This window comes from Hyperolius riggenbachi, chromosome 4, assembly GCF_040937935.1.
Source record: "Hyperolius riggenbachi isolate aHypRig1 chromosome 4, aHypRig1.pri, whole genome shotgun sequence".
NCBI lineage: Eukaryota > Metazoa > Chordata > Amphibia > Anura > Hyperoliidae > Hyperolius > Hyperolius riggenbachi.
Window position 1 is genome coordinate 395,238,238 of NC_090649.1, and position 14,232 is coordinate 395,252,469.

A 14,232-nucleotide genomic window follows, 5' to 3' on the forward strand; every position below is an offset into this window, starting at 1 on the left:
AAGAAGGATGAATAAGAAGATAAGGTAAAAAAAATAAAGAGACTTCAGTGTCAAATAGTCCATAGCGCCACTGCTGTTATGTTAAGTAATCACTGATGCAGAATACCTGGAACTAGGTTTATTTACAAGTTACTGCAGTCCTGTAAACACCAAGCCATGCTTTGCTATATGTCTAATACACACAGACAGCAGGACAGGAATGAACAGGTATAGAACAGCATAGATAGATCCTATGCAATCTTGTAGTATAACATAAGTATATCACAGTGCCATCTACAGGCCAGAAGTATGAACACCACATCTGCTAGCTCCTACTCTTACAAGCTTCCCACTAGAATCCCTGTGCCATGGTGGAAGTGGAGCATACCTGGAATTATCAGTAATATTTAACTTTAATTCCACTTAGTCCATAAAGAACGACTTCTTCTTGACAAATCAAGCAGTTGTGAAACGAATGTTGACCCTTCACCTTCATCTAGATGTCCACGGACATGCTGATATACCATCTGTTTGCCTGTACATTGAAAACCTATTAAGTCTTTGGATGCTGCAAGTTTTTTATGGACTATGAGTTCCACTGATTGGGCTTCCCAAGAGCTGTAACTGTGTGTGGGAGGAGTTCATAAGCAAGATGGAAATTCAAAGATCACTGTAGGAGCCTTAGGAGCAGTTTGGGTAGTATGTGTGCCTAAGATTAGAGATATAGGTAGAACAGTGGTAAGACCCCTGTATCACTGCCTGCCAAGCACATTGGGCCACTATGGCTTCTACAGTGATTGCTCCACCACTGGTCATGAGGCAACTGTACATGTGCTGGATTCTCAGCTAAGACATTGCAAAGCTGAGGCTGACAAATGCATCACTAGCTTTTAGGCGCGTGACAGAGCAGCGTAAAAGTGACATCACGTGGGAGAAGGGTCAGTAGGGTGAACAATGCTCTTAGCTGTAGCGTGGCCACAGCAATGCACCAGGTCAGATTGCTGGCTGAGCAGTCAGGGGCTGCTATACACACACTGGATTGTCAGCAGAGGCGGTCATTATCACCTGCCTTGGACGAGTTTCATCTAGTGTCAAATCTCAACACCATATCTTTTAACACTGCATATTATGTTGGCACTTTATAAATACAATTAATAATAATAATGTGACAAAATTGCTCCAAACTGTTGTACAACCACATTTCATAGTAGTCTTCAAGTTTCAATCAAGTTTTAACATTGCAGTTATTCTAAATATACTGAATCACACCCATATACCCAGAACATCACCTCGATTTTCATAATACAGACTTTTAAGCATGGTTATATATTTCTTTAGTAACTAGATAATTCTTTATATTCCTTTTTTTGTCTTACTTCTTATGCCTTTCTCTTTTCTTTATTTTTCCTTCCTTTTTTATCTTTCCACAGATTCACTGTTTACCTTGACCCTTTTTTATAGCCATTTCTTTGTATTATATGAAATCATAATAATGTTAAGCATTTTAGTACTTAATTTATGTTATTTGTTCGCTATGGTACGATATGCTATTTTTGTTTGAGTCCATTTTTCCTATATTAGCATCATGTTTAATGGTATCGTGGGTTGATTTGTGATTTAAAGCTCAAAGAATTCTGATATGACCTTAAGCCATACTTCAAATAGTGGTGGTCTCGGCTTCTTCCAATGTATTATATTTTTTTCAGCTATTGTTGAGAAAGTCTGGACCCCATTAATGACAAGTCTAGCTGTATCTGTGAACTTTAACAGCCAAAAATGGTTGTGAAGACTTCCCGAAGACTTCCAAATACCCTTTTAATGGGGGAATGAAACGGGGGGGGGGGGGGGGGGAGCTAGCACAGGATAGAGAGCACTGAGAGCGGAGAGTGAAGGCTCTATACGACCCAGAGCCTTCCCTCTCCTTAGGAAAGTATTTGCTTCATTTTTTTTAAAATGCGGTTCCCATTCAATTTAAGCTTACATGGAGTGCAGAATTATTAGGCAAATGAGTATTTTGACCACATCATCCTCTTTATGCATGTTGTCTTACTCCAAGATGTATAGACTCGAAAGCCTTCAAACAATTAAGCATATTAGGTGTGCATCTCAGTAATGAGAAGGGGTGTGGTCTAATGACATCAACACCCTATATCAGGTGTGCATAATTAGTAGGCAACTTCCTTTCCTTTGGCAAAATGGGTCAAAAGAGAATGGGTCAAAAGAAGGACTTGACAGGCTCAGAAAATTCAAAAATAGTGAGATATCTTGCAGAGGGATGCAGGACTCTTAAAATTGCAAAGCTTCTGAAGCGTGATCATTGAACAATCAAGCGGTTCATTCAAAATAGTCAACAGGGTCGCAAGAAGCGTGTGGAAAAACCAAGGCGCAAAATAACTGCCCATGAACTGAGAAAAGTCAAGCGTGCAGCTGCCAAGATGCCACTTGCCACTAGTTTGGCCATATTTCAGAGCTGCAACATCACTGGAGTGCCCAAAAGCACAAGGTGTGCAGTACTCAGAGACATGGCCAAGGTAAGAAAGGCTGAAAGACGACCACCACTGAACAAGACACACAAGCTGAAACGTCAAGACTGGGCCAAGAAATATCTCAAGACTGATTTTTCTAAGGTTTTATGGACTGATGAAATGAGAGTGAGTCTTGATGGGCCAGATGGATGGGCCCGTGGCTGGATTGGTAAAGGGCAGAGAGCTCCAGTCCGACTCAGAGGCCAGCAAGGTGGAGGTGGAGTACTGGTTTGGGCTGGTATCATCAAAGATGAACTTCTGGGGCCTTTTCGGGTTGAGGATGGAGTCAAGCTCAACTCCCAGTCCTACTGCCAGTTTCTGGAAGACACCTTCTTCAAGCAGTGGTACAGGAAGAAGTCTGCATCCTTCAAGAAAAACATGATTTTCATACAGGACAATGCTCCATCACAGGCGTCCAAGTACTCCACAGCGTGGCTGGCAAGAAAGGGTATAAAAGAAGAAAAACTAATGACATGGCCTCCTTGTTCACCAGATCTGAACCCCATTGAGAACCTGTGGTCCATCATAAAATGTAAGATTTACAAGGAGGGAAAACAGTACACCTCTCTGAACAGTGTCTGGGAGGCTGTGGTTGCTGCTGCACGCAATGTTGATGGTGAACAGATAAAAACACTGACAGAATTCATGAATGGCAGGCTTTTGAGTGTCCTTGCAAAGAAAGGTGGCTATATTGGTCACTGATTTGTTTTTGTTTTGTTTTTGAATGTCAGAAATGTATATTTGTGAATGTTGAGATGTTATATTGGTTTCACTGGTAAAAAATAAATAATTAAAAATGGGTATATATTTGTTTTTTGTTAAGTTGCCTAATAATTATGCACAGTAATAGTCACCTGCACACACAGATATCCCCCTAAAATAGCTAAAACTAAAAACAAACTTAAAACAAATTTCAAAAATATTCAGCTTTGATATTAATGAGTTTTTTGGGTTCATTGAGAACATGGTTGTTGTTCAATAATAAAATTATTCCTCAAAAATACAACTTGCCTAATAATTCTGCACTCCCTGTATGCTCTCTGTTGTGTAATGAATAGCGGAGATGACGTCGCGCGGTCTGGCGGCGGGGCGGCTGTCTCCGCGTTCAGACCGGCGGTTTCCGCACAGCAACATGTGTCTGGTTTGTCTGGACCTTCTAGTGCACACAGATGGAGAGCTACGCGTGCGCGCGTCAGGCGACAGGCCATTTATACCAGCAGAAGGGGAATCAGCTGATCAGGCCGATCAGCTCATCCCAGCTGGACTCTGGATTGGCTGAGTGGCTCGGGCGGAGCTGCACAGCACTGCAAGTATATATAGATCTTGCTTGTCAGTTGCTGGTTGTCTGCCGTTGCGAATACTTACGTGTGAGCACTCAGACCTCAGTCAGATCCCACAGTGTGTTAGAACCAGGTGGACCAGGGAATTCACACTTAGCCAGATTACGCTATTGTTATTACTGTGTTATAGAGTTCCGGGGTGTAGAGACCAAGGACCTCACACCCAAGCTTAGGATTACTGTGTCATTGCTGTGTTATACTTTAGACCAGTTCCGGGGTGTAGAGACCAAGGACCCCACACCCAAGCTTAGGATTACTGTGTCATTGCTGTGTTATACTTTAGACCAGTTCCGGGGTGTTGAGACCACGGACCTCACATTCAAGCTTAGGATCACTGTGTCATTACTGTGTTAGTCTCTACACCCTGGAACTGGTCTAAAGTATAAGGACCTCACACCCACGCTTAGGATCACTGTGTCATTACTGTGTTATACTTTAGACTAGTTCCTGGGTGTCGAGACCACGGACCTCACACCTCAGACTAGGACTGTGCTTTATATCTGTTATGACTATCTGCTCTGTCGACCTCTCTCTTGCTTTCTGATTCGGTACCTCTGCATATATGCCTACCTGTTGCCAAACCCTGCCTGTACCCGGTTACCGAATCAGCCTTCTGTCTCTGTACCTTATCTGCTCGTATGTTGCCGACCTGGCCTGCCCGATCCTCTAGGTCACTCATCCCTTGAGTGCTCAGTCTATCTGTACTAGCTGTGACACTATTCCACCAAGTGTCAGTTAGCTATTAGGACTCCTGCTCCTCAGAGAGTCTGGCCTGCTAGCAGCCAGTGGCCTCTACTCCTCTGGAGTCCTCTGGCTGCAGTACAGTCTGATTCCCAGTTTACCAGGGAATCACGGGCTGCCAGATCATCTCTATCTCCTCTCTTAGAAGATAGTCCCTGCACAGCCGAGGGCCACCTGCTCCTCAGGTGGTGCCTGGCCGAGCTGCCAGTGTCTCCCGCCTCACGGGAGATAGCCTACAGTTACACCAAACACTTACACTTCATTAGGTGTCCAGAGGTTAGTCATACTTGTATTATTGGTGATTCTGCAGATCATCAATAATCGGGTATACATCTGTATTATTGGTGATACTGCAGATCACCAATAATCAGATTCTCTCTGTGTGCTGACACCAATCGTTACATGTTGGAGTCCAATTTAAATTATTGGTATGTATTTAACATCTATCCTTTGCCCTTTTATTGCAAATTATGCAATACCACCACTTTAATACCACCACCACCTCGCCCGCTTTTCTGCAGGTTTTGACTGTACTTTATTAAATTCCTTCGACGTTTACTTTAGTTCTCCTATGACCATTTTTTTAACAGGGATCTATATTATCTCCTCTGGACTTGTCTGAAGTTGATTTATTTTTTTAGCTTTATGTTATACCCATACCCACGTCTTATTTGATTCACCCTAGTATGGGGTATAGTTCCCTTCCTTTCTCAAGAAATATTTTTAATGTAAAGCTTTCTCATACATTTATGCAAATGCACAAACATTACATTTTTAAGATTGGATAAAGGAATCAAACTAATACTGAACAGTCCTTCCTATTTTGTCCACCTTTTGTTTCCGCCATCCTCTATTTGTTCCATCCTTCTTTTCTGTGGTCTCAGGATCTTAAGCCTTGTATACATCTTATGGGATTCTCAGCTAAGGTGACCGTTTTGGGTGGCGTCTGCCAAGTATCTAGCATGTGTACATAGGCCCTTTTTTGTACAGAGGCCATTTGTGAACAGAGGCATGTGATCCAGAATGCAGATCATCTTGCCCGAGCCCTGGCTGACCCCATTATTCCCACTCCTCACCCCTCCCGCTTGGTGGTGCTCTGTCGTGTCATCCCTCCTCCTGTGTCTCTAGCGTGAAGGGTAGCTATGTGTCTGTACATCATTGGGCCTAGTGGTGTAGCTAAGGAGCTCTGGGCCCCAGTGCATGTTTTACATTGCTCCCCCCCCCCCCCCCCAATCACTCTGTACATAATAATTGATATAGGGCACCAAAACCTACAGTCAAAGTGTTAAAGGTGCAGGCTGGGGATGGGTAAGAGTTTGTTATTGATTATAACTATCCAAAGCAACTATAGAAGTGATCAGAGGCGTAACAATAGACACCGCAAGGGATGCAGCCGCAGGAGGGCCCAGAAGCCACAGGTGGTCCCATGGGGCGATGGGGAGTTTCTTTTCCCTGTCCTGAGAGACTAATAACTAAGGGCACGGAGAGAAAAAGCTCTCTGCTCTCAGCACAGTTGCTCGAATGACTGCATCTACTCAGCCATTGATAAGGAATCATACACAGTTTTGTAGACAAAGATATGTAGACTGTCCCTATTCTGTGTGCAGCAGGGTCTTGTGTACAGTGCCCTGCCCCCAAACTCTACCACTCCCCAAGTTCAGTTTTCTGTATGCGTTTTCTGCACACCATGGGCTTCATTCACAAAAGCGTGATAATGCTTATCATGCCCGCGCTATTTTCGCTCACAAAAGCAAACGTTTCCACGTGAAAATTCGTGTTTACACGCGTAAGAAAAATTGCATTTGCACGCAAAAAAAGTTATGTGCGTTATAACCCATGCAAAATGCTAGCGCAGGCGTGATCAGCATTATCAAGCTTTTGTGAAGCAAGCCCCATGTGTGTCTAGATGTGGGAAAATATGCACGTTTTATCACAGAAGCTAATGTAATTGATAGAGAAAATGCATGCAGTGCTTCACTGCTGTCTGTTTTTATTGCATGGGGAAAACACATTTAAGTGTGCACTAGCCAGTTGAATAACATTGGTTCTTAGTTTACCTGTGAAGAAAGCGGGGAGAGGGGCCCCATCCAAAGTTTTTTGTGCTTGGCTAAAACCATCCAAAGCAGTTATTAAAGTACATCTGAACTGAGATATGTTGGCTGTCATATTTATTTCCTTTTGAACAACATCAGTTGCCTGGTAGCCCCGCTGATCTCTTTGGTTGAAGTAGTATCTGAATCACACACCTGAAACAAGCATTAAGTCAGACTTCAGTCAGAAACATCTGATCTGCGTGCTTTTTCAGAGTTTATGGGTTAAAGTGTTAGAGGCAGAGGCTCAACAGGACAGCCAGGCTATCTGCATTGTTTTAAAGGAAATAAATATGTCAGTCTCTATGTTCCTCTCACTTCAAACGTGATTTAATGGCAGCAAACTCTTCCATTTCCTCTTCTTGCTTTAACAAATACTTTGTCTAACTGGGGTGCCCTGTAATCACTCCAGATACATCCAGCTTCAACCAATACAATTGTTATATATTGCAATTAAGTGTCACGGAGCGTAAGCAAAATAAGTATGTAGCCAAGCGTTGTGAGCACTTACAGGTGGGTGATGGACGTGGCGATTAGGGCTTTTATTTGGGATAAGATATTGATTGAACTTGGCGTATCGCCTTAATTAGACACCCTTCTTATTAGAGCGGAGAGAGGAACAGAAGATCTGCCTGCTAGGGATGGCCCTGCCCAGGACGCATGTCATCAGTTTGATCAGCTCACAGATTTGTAAGGCTCTGATTGGCTGGTCATGATCTTGCATTAAACCAGGAAGTCTTCACAGCAAATCAGAACCTTACAAATATATCAGCTGATCAAACTGATCACATGCTTCTTGGTGAGTTCTCCATCTCTACAGTTTGCCCCTAAACTACCGGGTTTGATCCTTTTAGCTAAGTTCTATTTTATTTAGATTTCTGTTTTCCATTCTCTGTAACTCTACCTAAGGCACTTTTCAGCATTATGCACTCATCTGTTCTATGAACTTTAAATATTTTCTGAGCTGTTAACTTCAGCATTCTGCATCGCAGTTTAATTTATACATTTTATTGCCACTCATAGAGAACTCTGCTCAGCCAGAGCAGATATTAATGCATTTTTTTTTCATCCCCAGTTTCACATAATTAAGTGTATTTTTATTTTGTTGTCTGCTTTCCATTTCTTTAGTTTATGCTACACATATCTCTCTAATGCATATTTCACATTAGCATCCAAATCCTAATTGCATATAATACTTGATAAACAGCCATATGCAGAGAATGAGCACAGTGCTATGAAAAAGCTGCGAACACTTTTCCATATATGCAGAGAATGAGCACAGTGCTCTGAAAAAGCTGCGAACACTTTTCCATATATCTAATGCCATAGTTGGAGTGCTGTTGAAATAGGAGCTGCCACAAAGTAAACTGAGCTGTCTAGGCCATGAAACAGCCATTATCAGTGCATGAAAGGTTTTGGTAAATGTTAAATGTTACTGAACTAACTAAGGAATGGAAATAATTATCTAGTTACTAAAGAAATATATAACCATGCTAAAAAGTCTTTATTATGAAAATTGAGATGATGCTCTGGGTATAAGGGTGTGATTCAGTATATTTAGAATAGCTGCTGCAATGTTAAAACTTGATTGAAACTTTGAATTTTTTCTAATGTAAAGACTACTATGAAATGGGATTGTACCAACAGTTTGGAGCAATTTTGTCACATTATATGCAGTGTTGGACAATAGATTAATAGGGAGACTGACAACAGGGTACAAGATGCTAGATCATGCAATATAGCTTAACCCATTCAGGTTCCGTCGTTTTCACGTGAGAAATGTTCACCTCCCATTCATTAGCCTATAACTTTATCACTACTTATCACAATGCACTGATCTATATCTTTTTTTTTCCGCCACCAATTAGGCTTTCTTTGGGGGGTACATTTTGCTAAGAGCCACTTTACTGTAAATGCATTTTAACAGGAAGAATAAGAAAAAAACGGAAAAAATTCATTATTTCTCAGTTTTCAGCCATTATAGTTTTAAAATAATACATGCCTCCATAATTAAAACTCACGTATTGTATTTGCCCATATGTCCCGGTTATAACACTGTTAAAATTATGTCCCTATCACAATGTATGGCGACAATATTTTATTTGGAAATAAAGGTGCATTTTTTCCATTTTGCATCTATCACTATTTACAAGTTTAAAATAAAAAAAATATAGAAATATTTCATCTTTACATTGATATTTAAAAAGTTTAGACCCTTAGGTAATTATTTACATGTTTTTTTTTTTTATTGTAATGGTTTTTTTTTTATTGTAAACATTTTATTTGGGTAGTTTTGGGAGGGTGGGAGGTAAACAATAGATTTATAATGTAAATGTGTGCTAATTTTAAATTATTTTTTTTTTACAGGTGTAGTATTACTTTTTGCCCACAAGATGGCGGCCATGAGTTTGTTTACATGACGTCACTCTAAGCGTAACATACGCTTACAGTGACGCATCGGGAAGGGAACGGCCAGAAAAGGCGCAGCTTCTGAGAGAAGCTGTCGCTTTTTCAGCGGGGGGGAGGAATCAATGATCAGGCACGGTAGCCCGATACCTTGATTCCCTGGCTACCGAATCCGCGGCCGGGAGTGCGCGTGCACGCGCGCGATCGGCCGCGGGAGCGCGCGGTAGCGCACATGGTTCCTGGACGTAGAAACTACGTCCAGGAACCAAAATAGGTTAAGTCTTCGAGACCACATAGATCAAATCTAAGTCAGTCCGCAGGAAGGGTACCACGTGAAGGGGTGCATGATTAAGTTGGATAGGTTAGGGGGGAGGACCCTGCTATAAATATATTATTGTGTGGTCTTTATTAAAGGGATAATGAGCTGATTGGTAAAAACAAAGGGCAGTCTGCAGTAGACAGAAAACATGTATAACTTAACCACTTAAGCTCTCAGTCGTTTTCACTTTATGCATCCGAGCAATGTTCACCTCCCATTCATTAGCCTATAACTTTATCACTACTTATCACAATGAACTGATCTATATCTTGTTATTTCCGCCACCAATTAGGCTTTCTTTGGGGGACACATTTTGCTAAGAGCTACCTTACTGTAAATGCATTTTAACAGTAAGAATAAGAAAAAAAATTAAAAAATTCATTATTTGTCAGTTTTCGGCCATTATAGTTTTAAAATAATACATGCCTCCATAATTAAAACTCACGTATTGTAATTGCCCATTTGTCACGGTTATTTCACCGTTTAAATATCCCTATCACAATGTATCGCGACAATATTTTATTTGGAAATAAGAGCATTTTTTTCCGTTTTGCATTCATCACTATTTACAAGCTTATAAAAAAAAAATAGAGAAATATTTCATCTTTACATAGATATTTAAAAAGTTTAGACCCTTAGGTAAATATTTATGTGGGTTTTTTTTTGTTTTTTTTTATTAAACATTTTATGTGGGCATTTTTGGGAGGGTGGGATATAAAAGTGTTTTATTTGGGGAAATAATTGTGTATGGTAATGTTTTTTTACTTTTACTTGTAGTTTTACTTTTTGGCCACAAGATGGCAATCTCGATTTTGTTTACATGACATCACTCTAAGCGTACAATGTACGCTTAGAGGGACATAGCTTCAGAAAAAGCGAAGCTTCCGAGAGAAGCTGTCGCTTTTTCAGCGGGGGAGAGGAATCAGTGATCGGGCTTCACAGCCCGATACATTGATTCCTTGGCTACCGAATCCGCGGCCGGGAGTGCGCAATCGGCCGCGGGAGCGCGCCTGTCCTCCTTGACGTTTTTATACGTCAAGAAGGACAAAGTGGTTAATATAAACATAATTTGAGCAGTATTATAGTAAGCTGTTATTTCCCACAATGCAATGAAAACCTCTGTGAAACACAGACAGCAAACTGTCAGGTCCGGCCCTGTGTCCTAACTGCCCTGGCTGTGCACATGCTCAGTACAAAAAAGCCAGGGACACACAACCATTCAGTTGATGATGCAGGGACACTTGCATTTTATTGTATAGGATATAGATATAGATATATATATATACATATACACACACACACATATACATATATACACACACATATATAGATAGATAGATAGATAGATAGATAGATAGATAGATTTAATGCATTGCTCAGATTCCAGGAAATGAGGCCTGGAATCGACCTTATGTTACACATAGACCCACATGAATGACAGTCCTTCCCCAGATCCTGCAACATGAGAAGAAGAGTAAATTGTCTATGTGTTGTTCATTATATTCTTAAAGGCTCGTACACACGTCTGATCAAAGGCAACGACGGGTCCGTCGTCACCTCCCACTGGGCGGGTTTTCAGCAGACAGTACAGCGTGTGTACAGTATGTCGGTGGACTGATAAGGTTGTTTCTGACGTGTGTACGAGCCTTAAGTCATATATGGAGCTTTTAGGGAAATATATTTCTTTCTGTCTCTCCCTTTCTCACATTTATGGCCTTGGCACATAAAAGTTTTATCTTGCTTTATCTTTTTTTCACCTTATCTACGTATCATTTAGCCAAACAACATTTTAGTGCTGTTTTTGCTGGCTAGAGACTGAAGCTAACTGATGATATAACCACTCTAAAGGTGCGTACACACTCACTACATCTGGCAACGACGGGTCCGTCAGACCCTCCTGCTGGGCGGTCATTCAGCCGACAGTAGTGCGTGTGTACGCGCTGTCGGCGGACTATCAGTCCTCTCCCGGTGCCCGCTGCTGTCCTGGCTCCCCTGTAGCGGTATTCGACCGTTTCGGTCAAATACCGCTGTCTTCCGGCCGAAGGGAGGCTTCGGAAATCCTTCGGGTGCCCGAGTGCTCCCGAAGACGGGCCGCTCTATACTATGCACGTGCGCGCCCTCTATGACGGACTCGGCTCCCAAAGACTTCCGAAGTCCCCTCGGCAAGGGATGTGAACGGAGGAGCCAGCGCAGCATCGGGGGCAGCGGGAGAGGAGAGGGATGGCTCATTAGGACCGAGCCTTCCCTCTCCTTCGGTGAGTATCTGCCTTTGTTTTTTTTTTAAATACGGGGTTACATTAGCTTTAAAGAGAAACCATGACCAAGAATTGAAATTCATCCCAATCAGTTGCTGATACCCACCTTTCCCCTGGGAAATCTATTCCTTTCAAACGGATCTCAAACGGATCATCAGGGGGGTCTGTATGGCTGATATTGTGGTGAAACCCCTCCCACAGTGTGATGTCAGGATGTTGGTCCTGACAGTTTCCTGTCTGTGAACCTCATTGCATTGTGGGAAATAACAATGCCCCAAAAAAAACAAGCAGCATCTCCTTTCACTGACATCACCTGCCAGCAGTAAAAATGTCACCATGTGATAAATATCAGAATGTAAAACACTGACTAAAAACGAGCAGAAGATAAGAGAATCGACTGCAGAATCGAGCGGCAAAAACGATCGAGTTGAGAATGACCGGCAGAAATGAACCGTGTATTCCCAGCATTAGACAAGCTAGAATTTGCATAGGCATCTAGAGCACTATATTTGTAATTGAATCAGCCATGCAGTGAGTGTTTTATCACCTGGCATTGGATGGGGCCCATACACTGGTCGATTTCAGCCATCAATCGATCAATTCTATAAAATTGATCGATCAGAAATCTATTCTTTCAAATCTATGAATCGATTTGTGGACAATTTCGATTGATTTCGATCGACTTGATCTATCTGACAGGATGGAAGATCTAGGTCGATCTGCTGCTGTTAGTAGATCCATGGCCTATAGAGTTGCATTGGATCTAATGGTCCAATAATGCATTTAGATAGATTTCCAATGGATTTAATTCTGAAATCTATTGGAAATCTGTTCCTAGTGTGTGGTACACATCAGATAGATTCCTGTCAGATTCGACTTGACAGGCATCTGACAGAAATCTACCTGATGGTCGAATAAGCTGCAAATCTATAAGTGTATGGCCACCTTTACAGGTTTTTTTCATCACACTTAAGGTCCCCATACATTAGAACGAGTATGGGCAGATTCGACCAAGAGACAAATTTATCTCTAATCGAATCTGATTAGGAATAAATTTGTCTTTAATCGAATCTGCCCATACACTACAGGCTGATTCCCTTCCGATTTCAGCATGAAATCATCAGGGAATGGGCTGATCCGCCGCTGTCCGCCCCGCCGCGGCCCCCAAAATGTATAAATGTATGCAGTGTGTTGCATTTATACATTACCTGTCCTGTAGCAGCTTGCCGGGTCCATCCGTCCATCTCGCCAGTAAGCCGCATAGACGTTAGCAGCGCATAGCCGCTATGCACCTTCGTGACATCAGACATAGTGCCGCCGGCCGTGTATGCGGAACCTGGCGAGATGGACGGAAACCACATGGAGGCTGACACCGGACAGGTAATGTATGAATGCACACACTACATACATTTATACATTGCAGCGGCAGGGTTTTCGCCGTCTCGTTGCTCGTTCACAACTCTGCCGTCATACCGCCGCGCACCTGACCAACCAACCGCGGCCCGAAATTTTCCAGCATGCACGATCGACCGTGCGGCCAATTTCTGGCCTGAAATTGACACCATCAATTTTTATCCAATTCGATTATAATAATGGTCGATTGGTTGGTTGGCAAATGTATGGGCCCATTTATTTTGCAGCATTGGTGTCCCATGAATTGAAATGTTCTTTCTGTGTATGCATAAGTTCCTTCCTACCAGCTGTTTGTTTCCTCGTACAACTAACAAATATAATGGTAGGTTAAAGAGGAAGTTTATCCAAGGATTGAACTTCATCCCAATCAGTAGATGATACCTCCTTTCTCGAATATATCATCAGGGACGGCTGTTTGGCTGATATTGTGGTGAAACCCCTCCCACAGTGTGATGTCACGACCAAGGTCCTGACAGTTTGCTGTCTGTGAACCGTGTTGCAATGTGGGAAATCACAGCTTTTTCCAACTGCCAAGCAAGCAATATCTCCCTCTGTGCAATGAACTCTCATGCTGGGTACACATGATGCGTTTTTTTTCGATTTTCCGTCCGATATATTTTCGATTTGTTTTTCCACTCGATTTCCCGCTCAATTCTCAATTCTCTTACCTCTTGTTATCTATTTCCATTCACTTCTATGAGAAATCGAGCGGTAAAACGATCGAAAATAAGATCGGAAATCATCTATTAAACCATCTATCTGCCGAAAAAAACGCATGGTGTATTTCCAGCATCAGGGGTTGATTCACTATAACAAATAGCGTGCCTTATCAGAATTAACATGCCTTATCAGAGTTCACGTGCCTTATCAGAGTAGCACTCACTGTACTACTCTGATAAGGCATGTGAACTCTGATAAGGAAAAAAAAAGCTAATTTTATTCATTATGTTTTGTTTTTTCACTACAGTTCCTCTTGAATTGACTTCTCACTGAAATTATCTGTAGAATTTGTAAAGAACATTACAGTAAGTTGTAAGTGAATTGTGTAGTGGCAGTGGCGTAGCAATAGGGGATGCAGAGGTTTCAAGCGCTTCGGGGGCCATGGACCAGAGGGGTCCACTAGCTTTTCATTGGTGCTGTGCTGGTAATGAACACCTCTATGGG

General features: G+C 42.0%; 1 protein-coding gene across 2 annotated transcripts in view; it reads right to left on the minus strand.

Moving 5' to 3' along the window:
* The window catches only part of LOC137570873 (heme-binding protein 2-like), a 38,385-nt gene that overhangs the window by 3,717 nt on the left and 20,436 nt on the right, over nucleotides 1-14,232 (minus strand). The gene's annotated exons all lie outside the window — the stretch shown is intronic.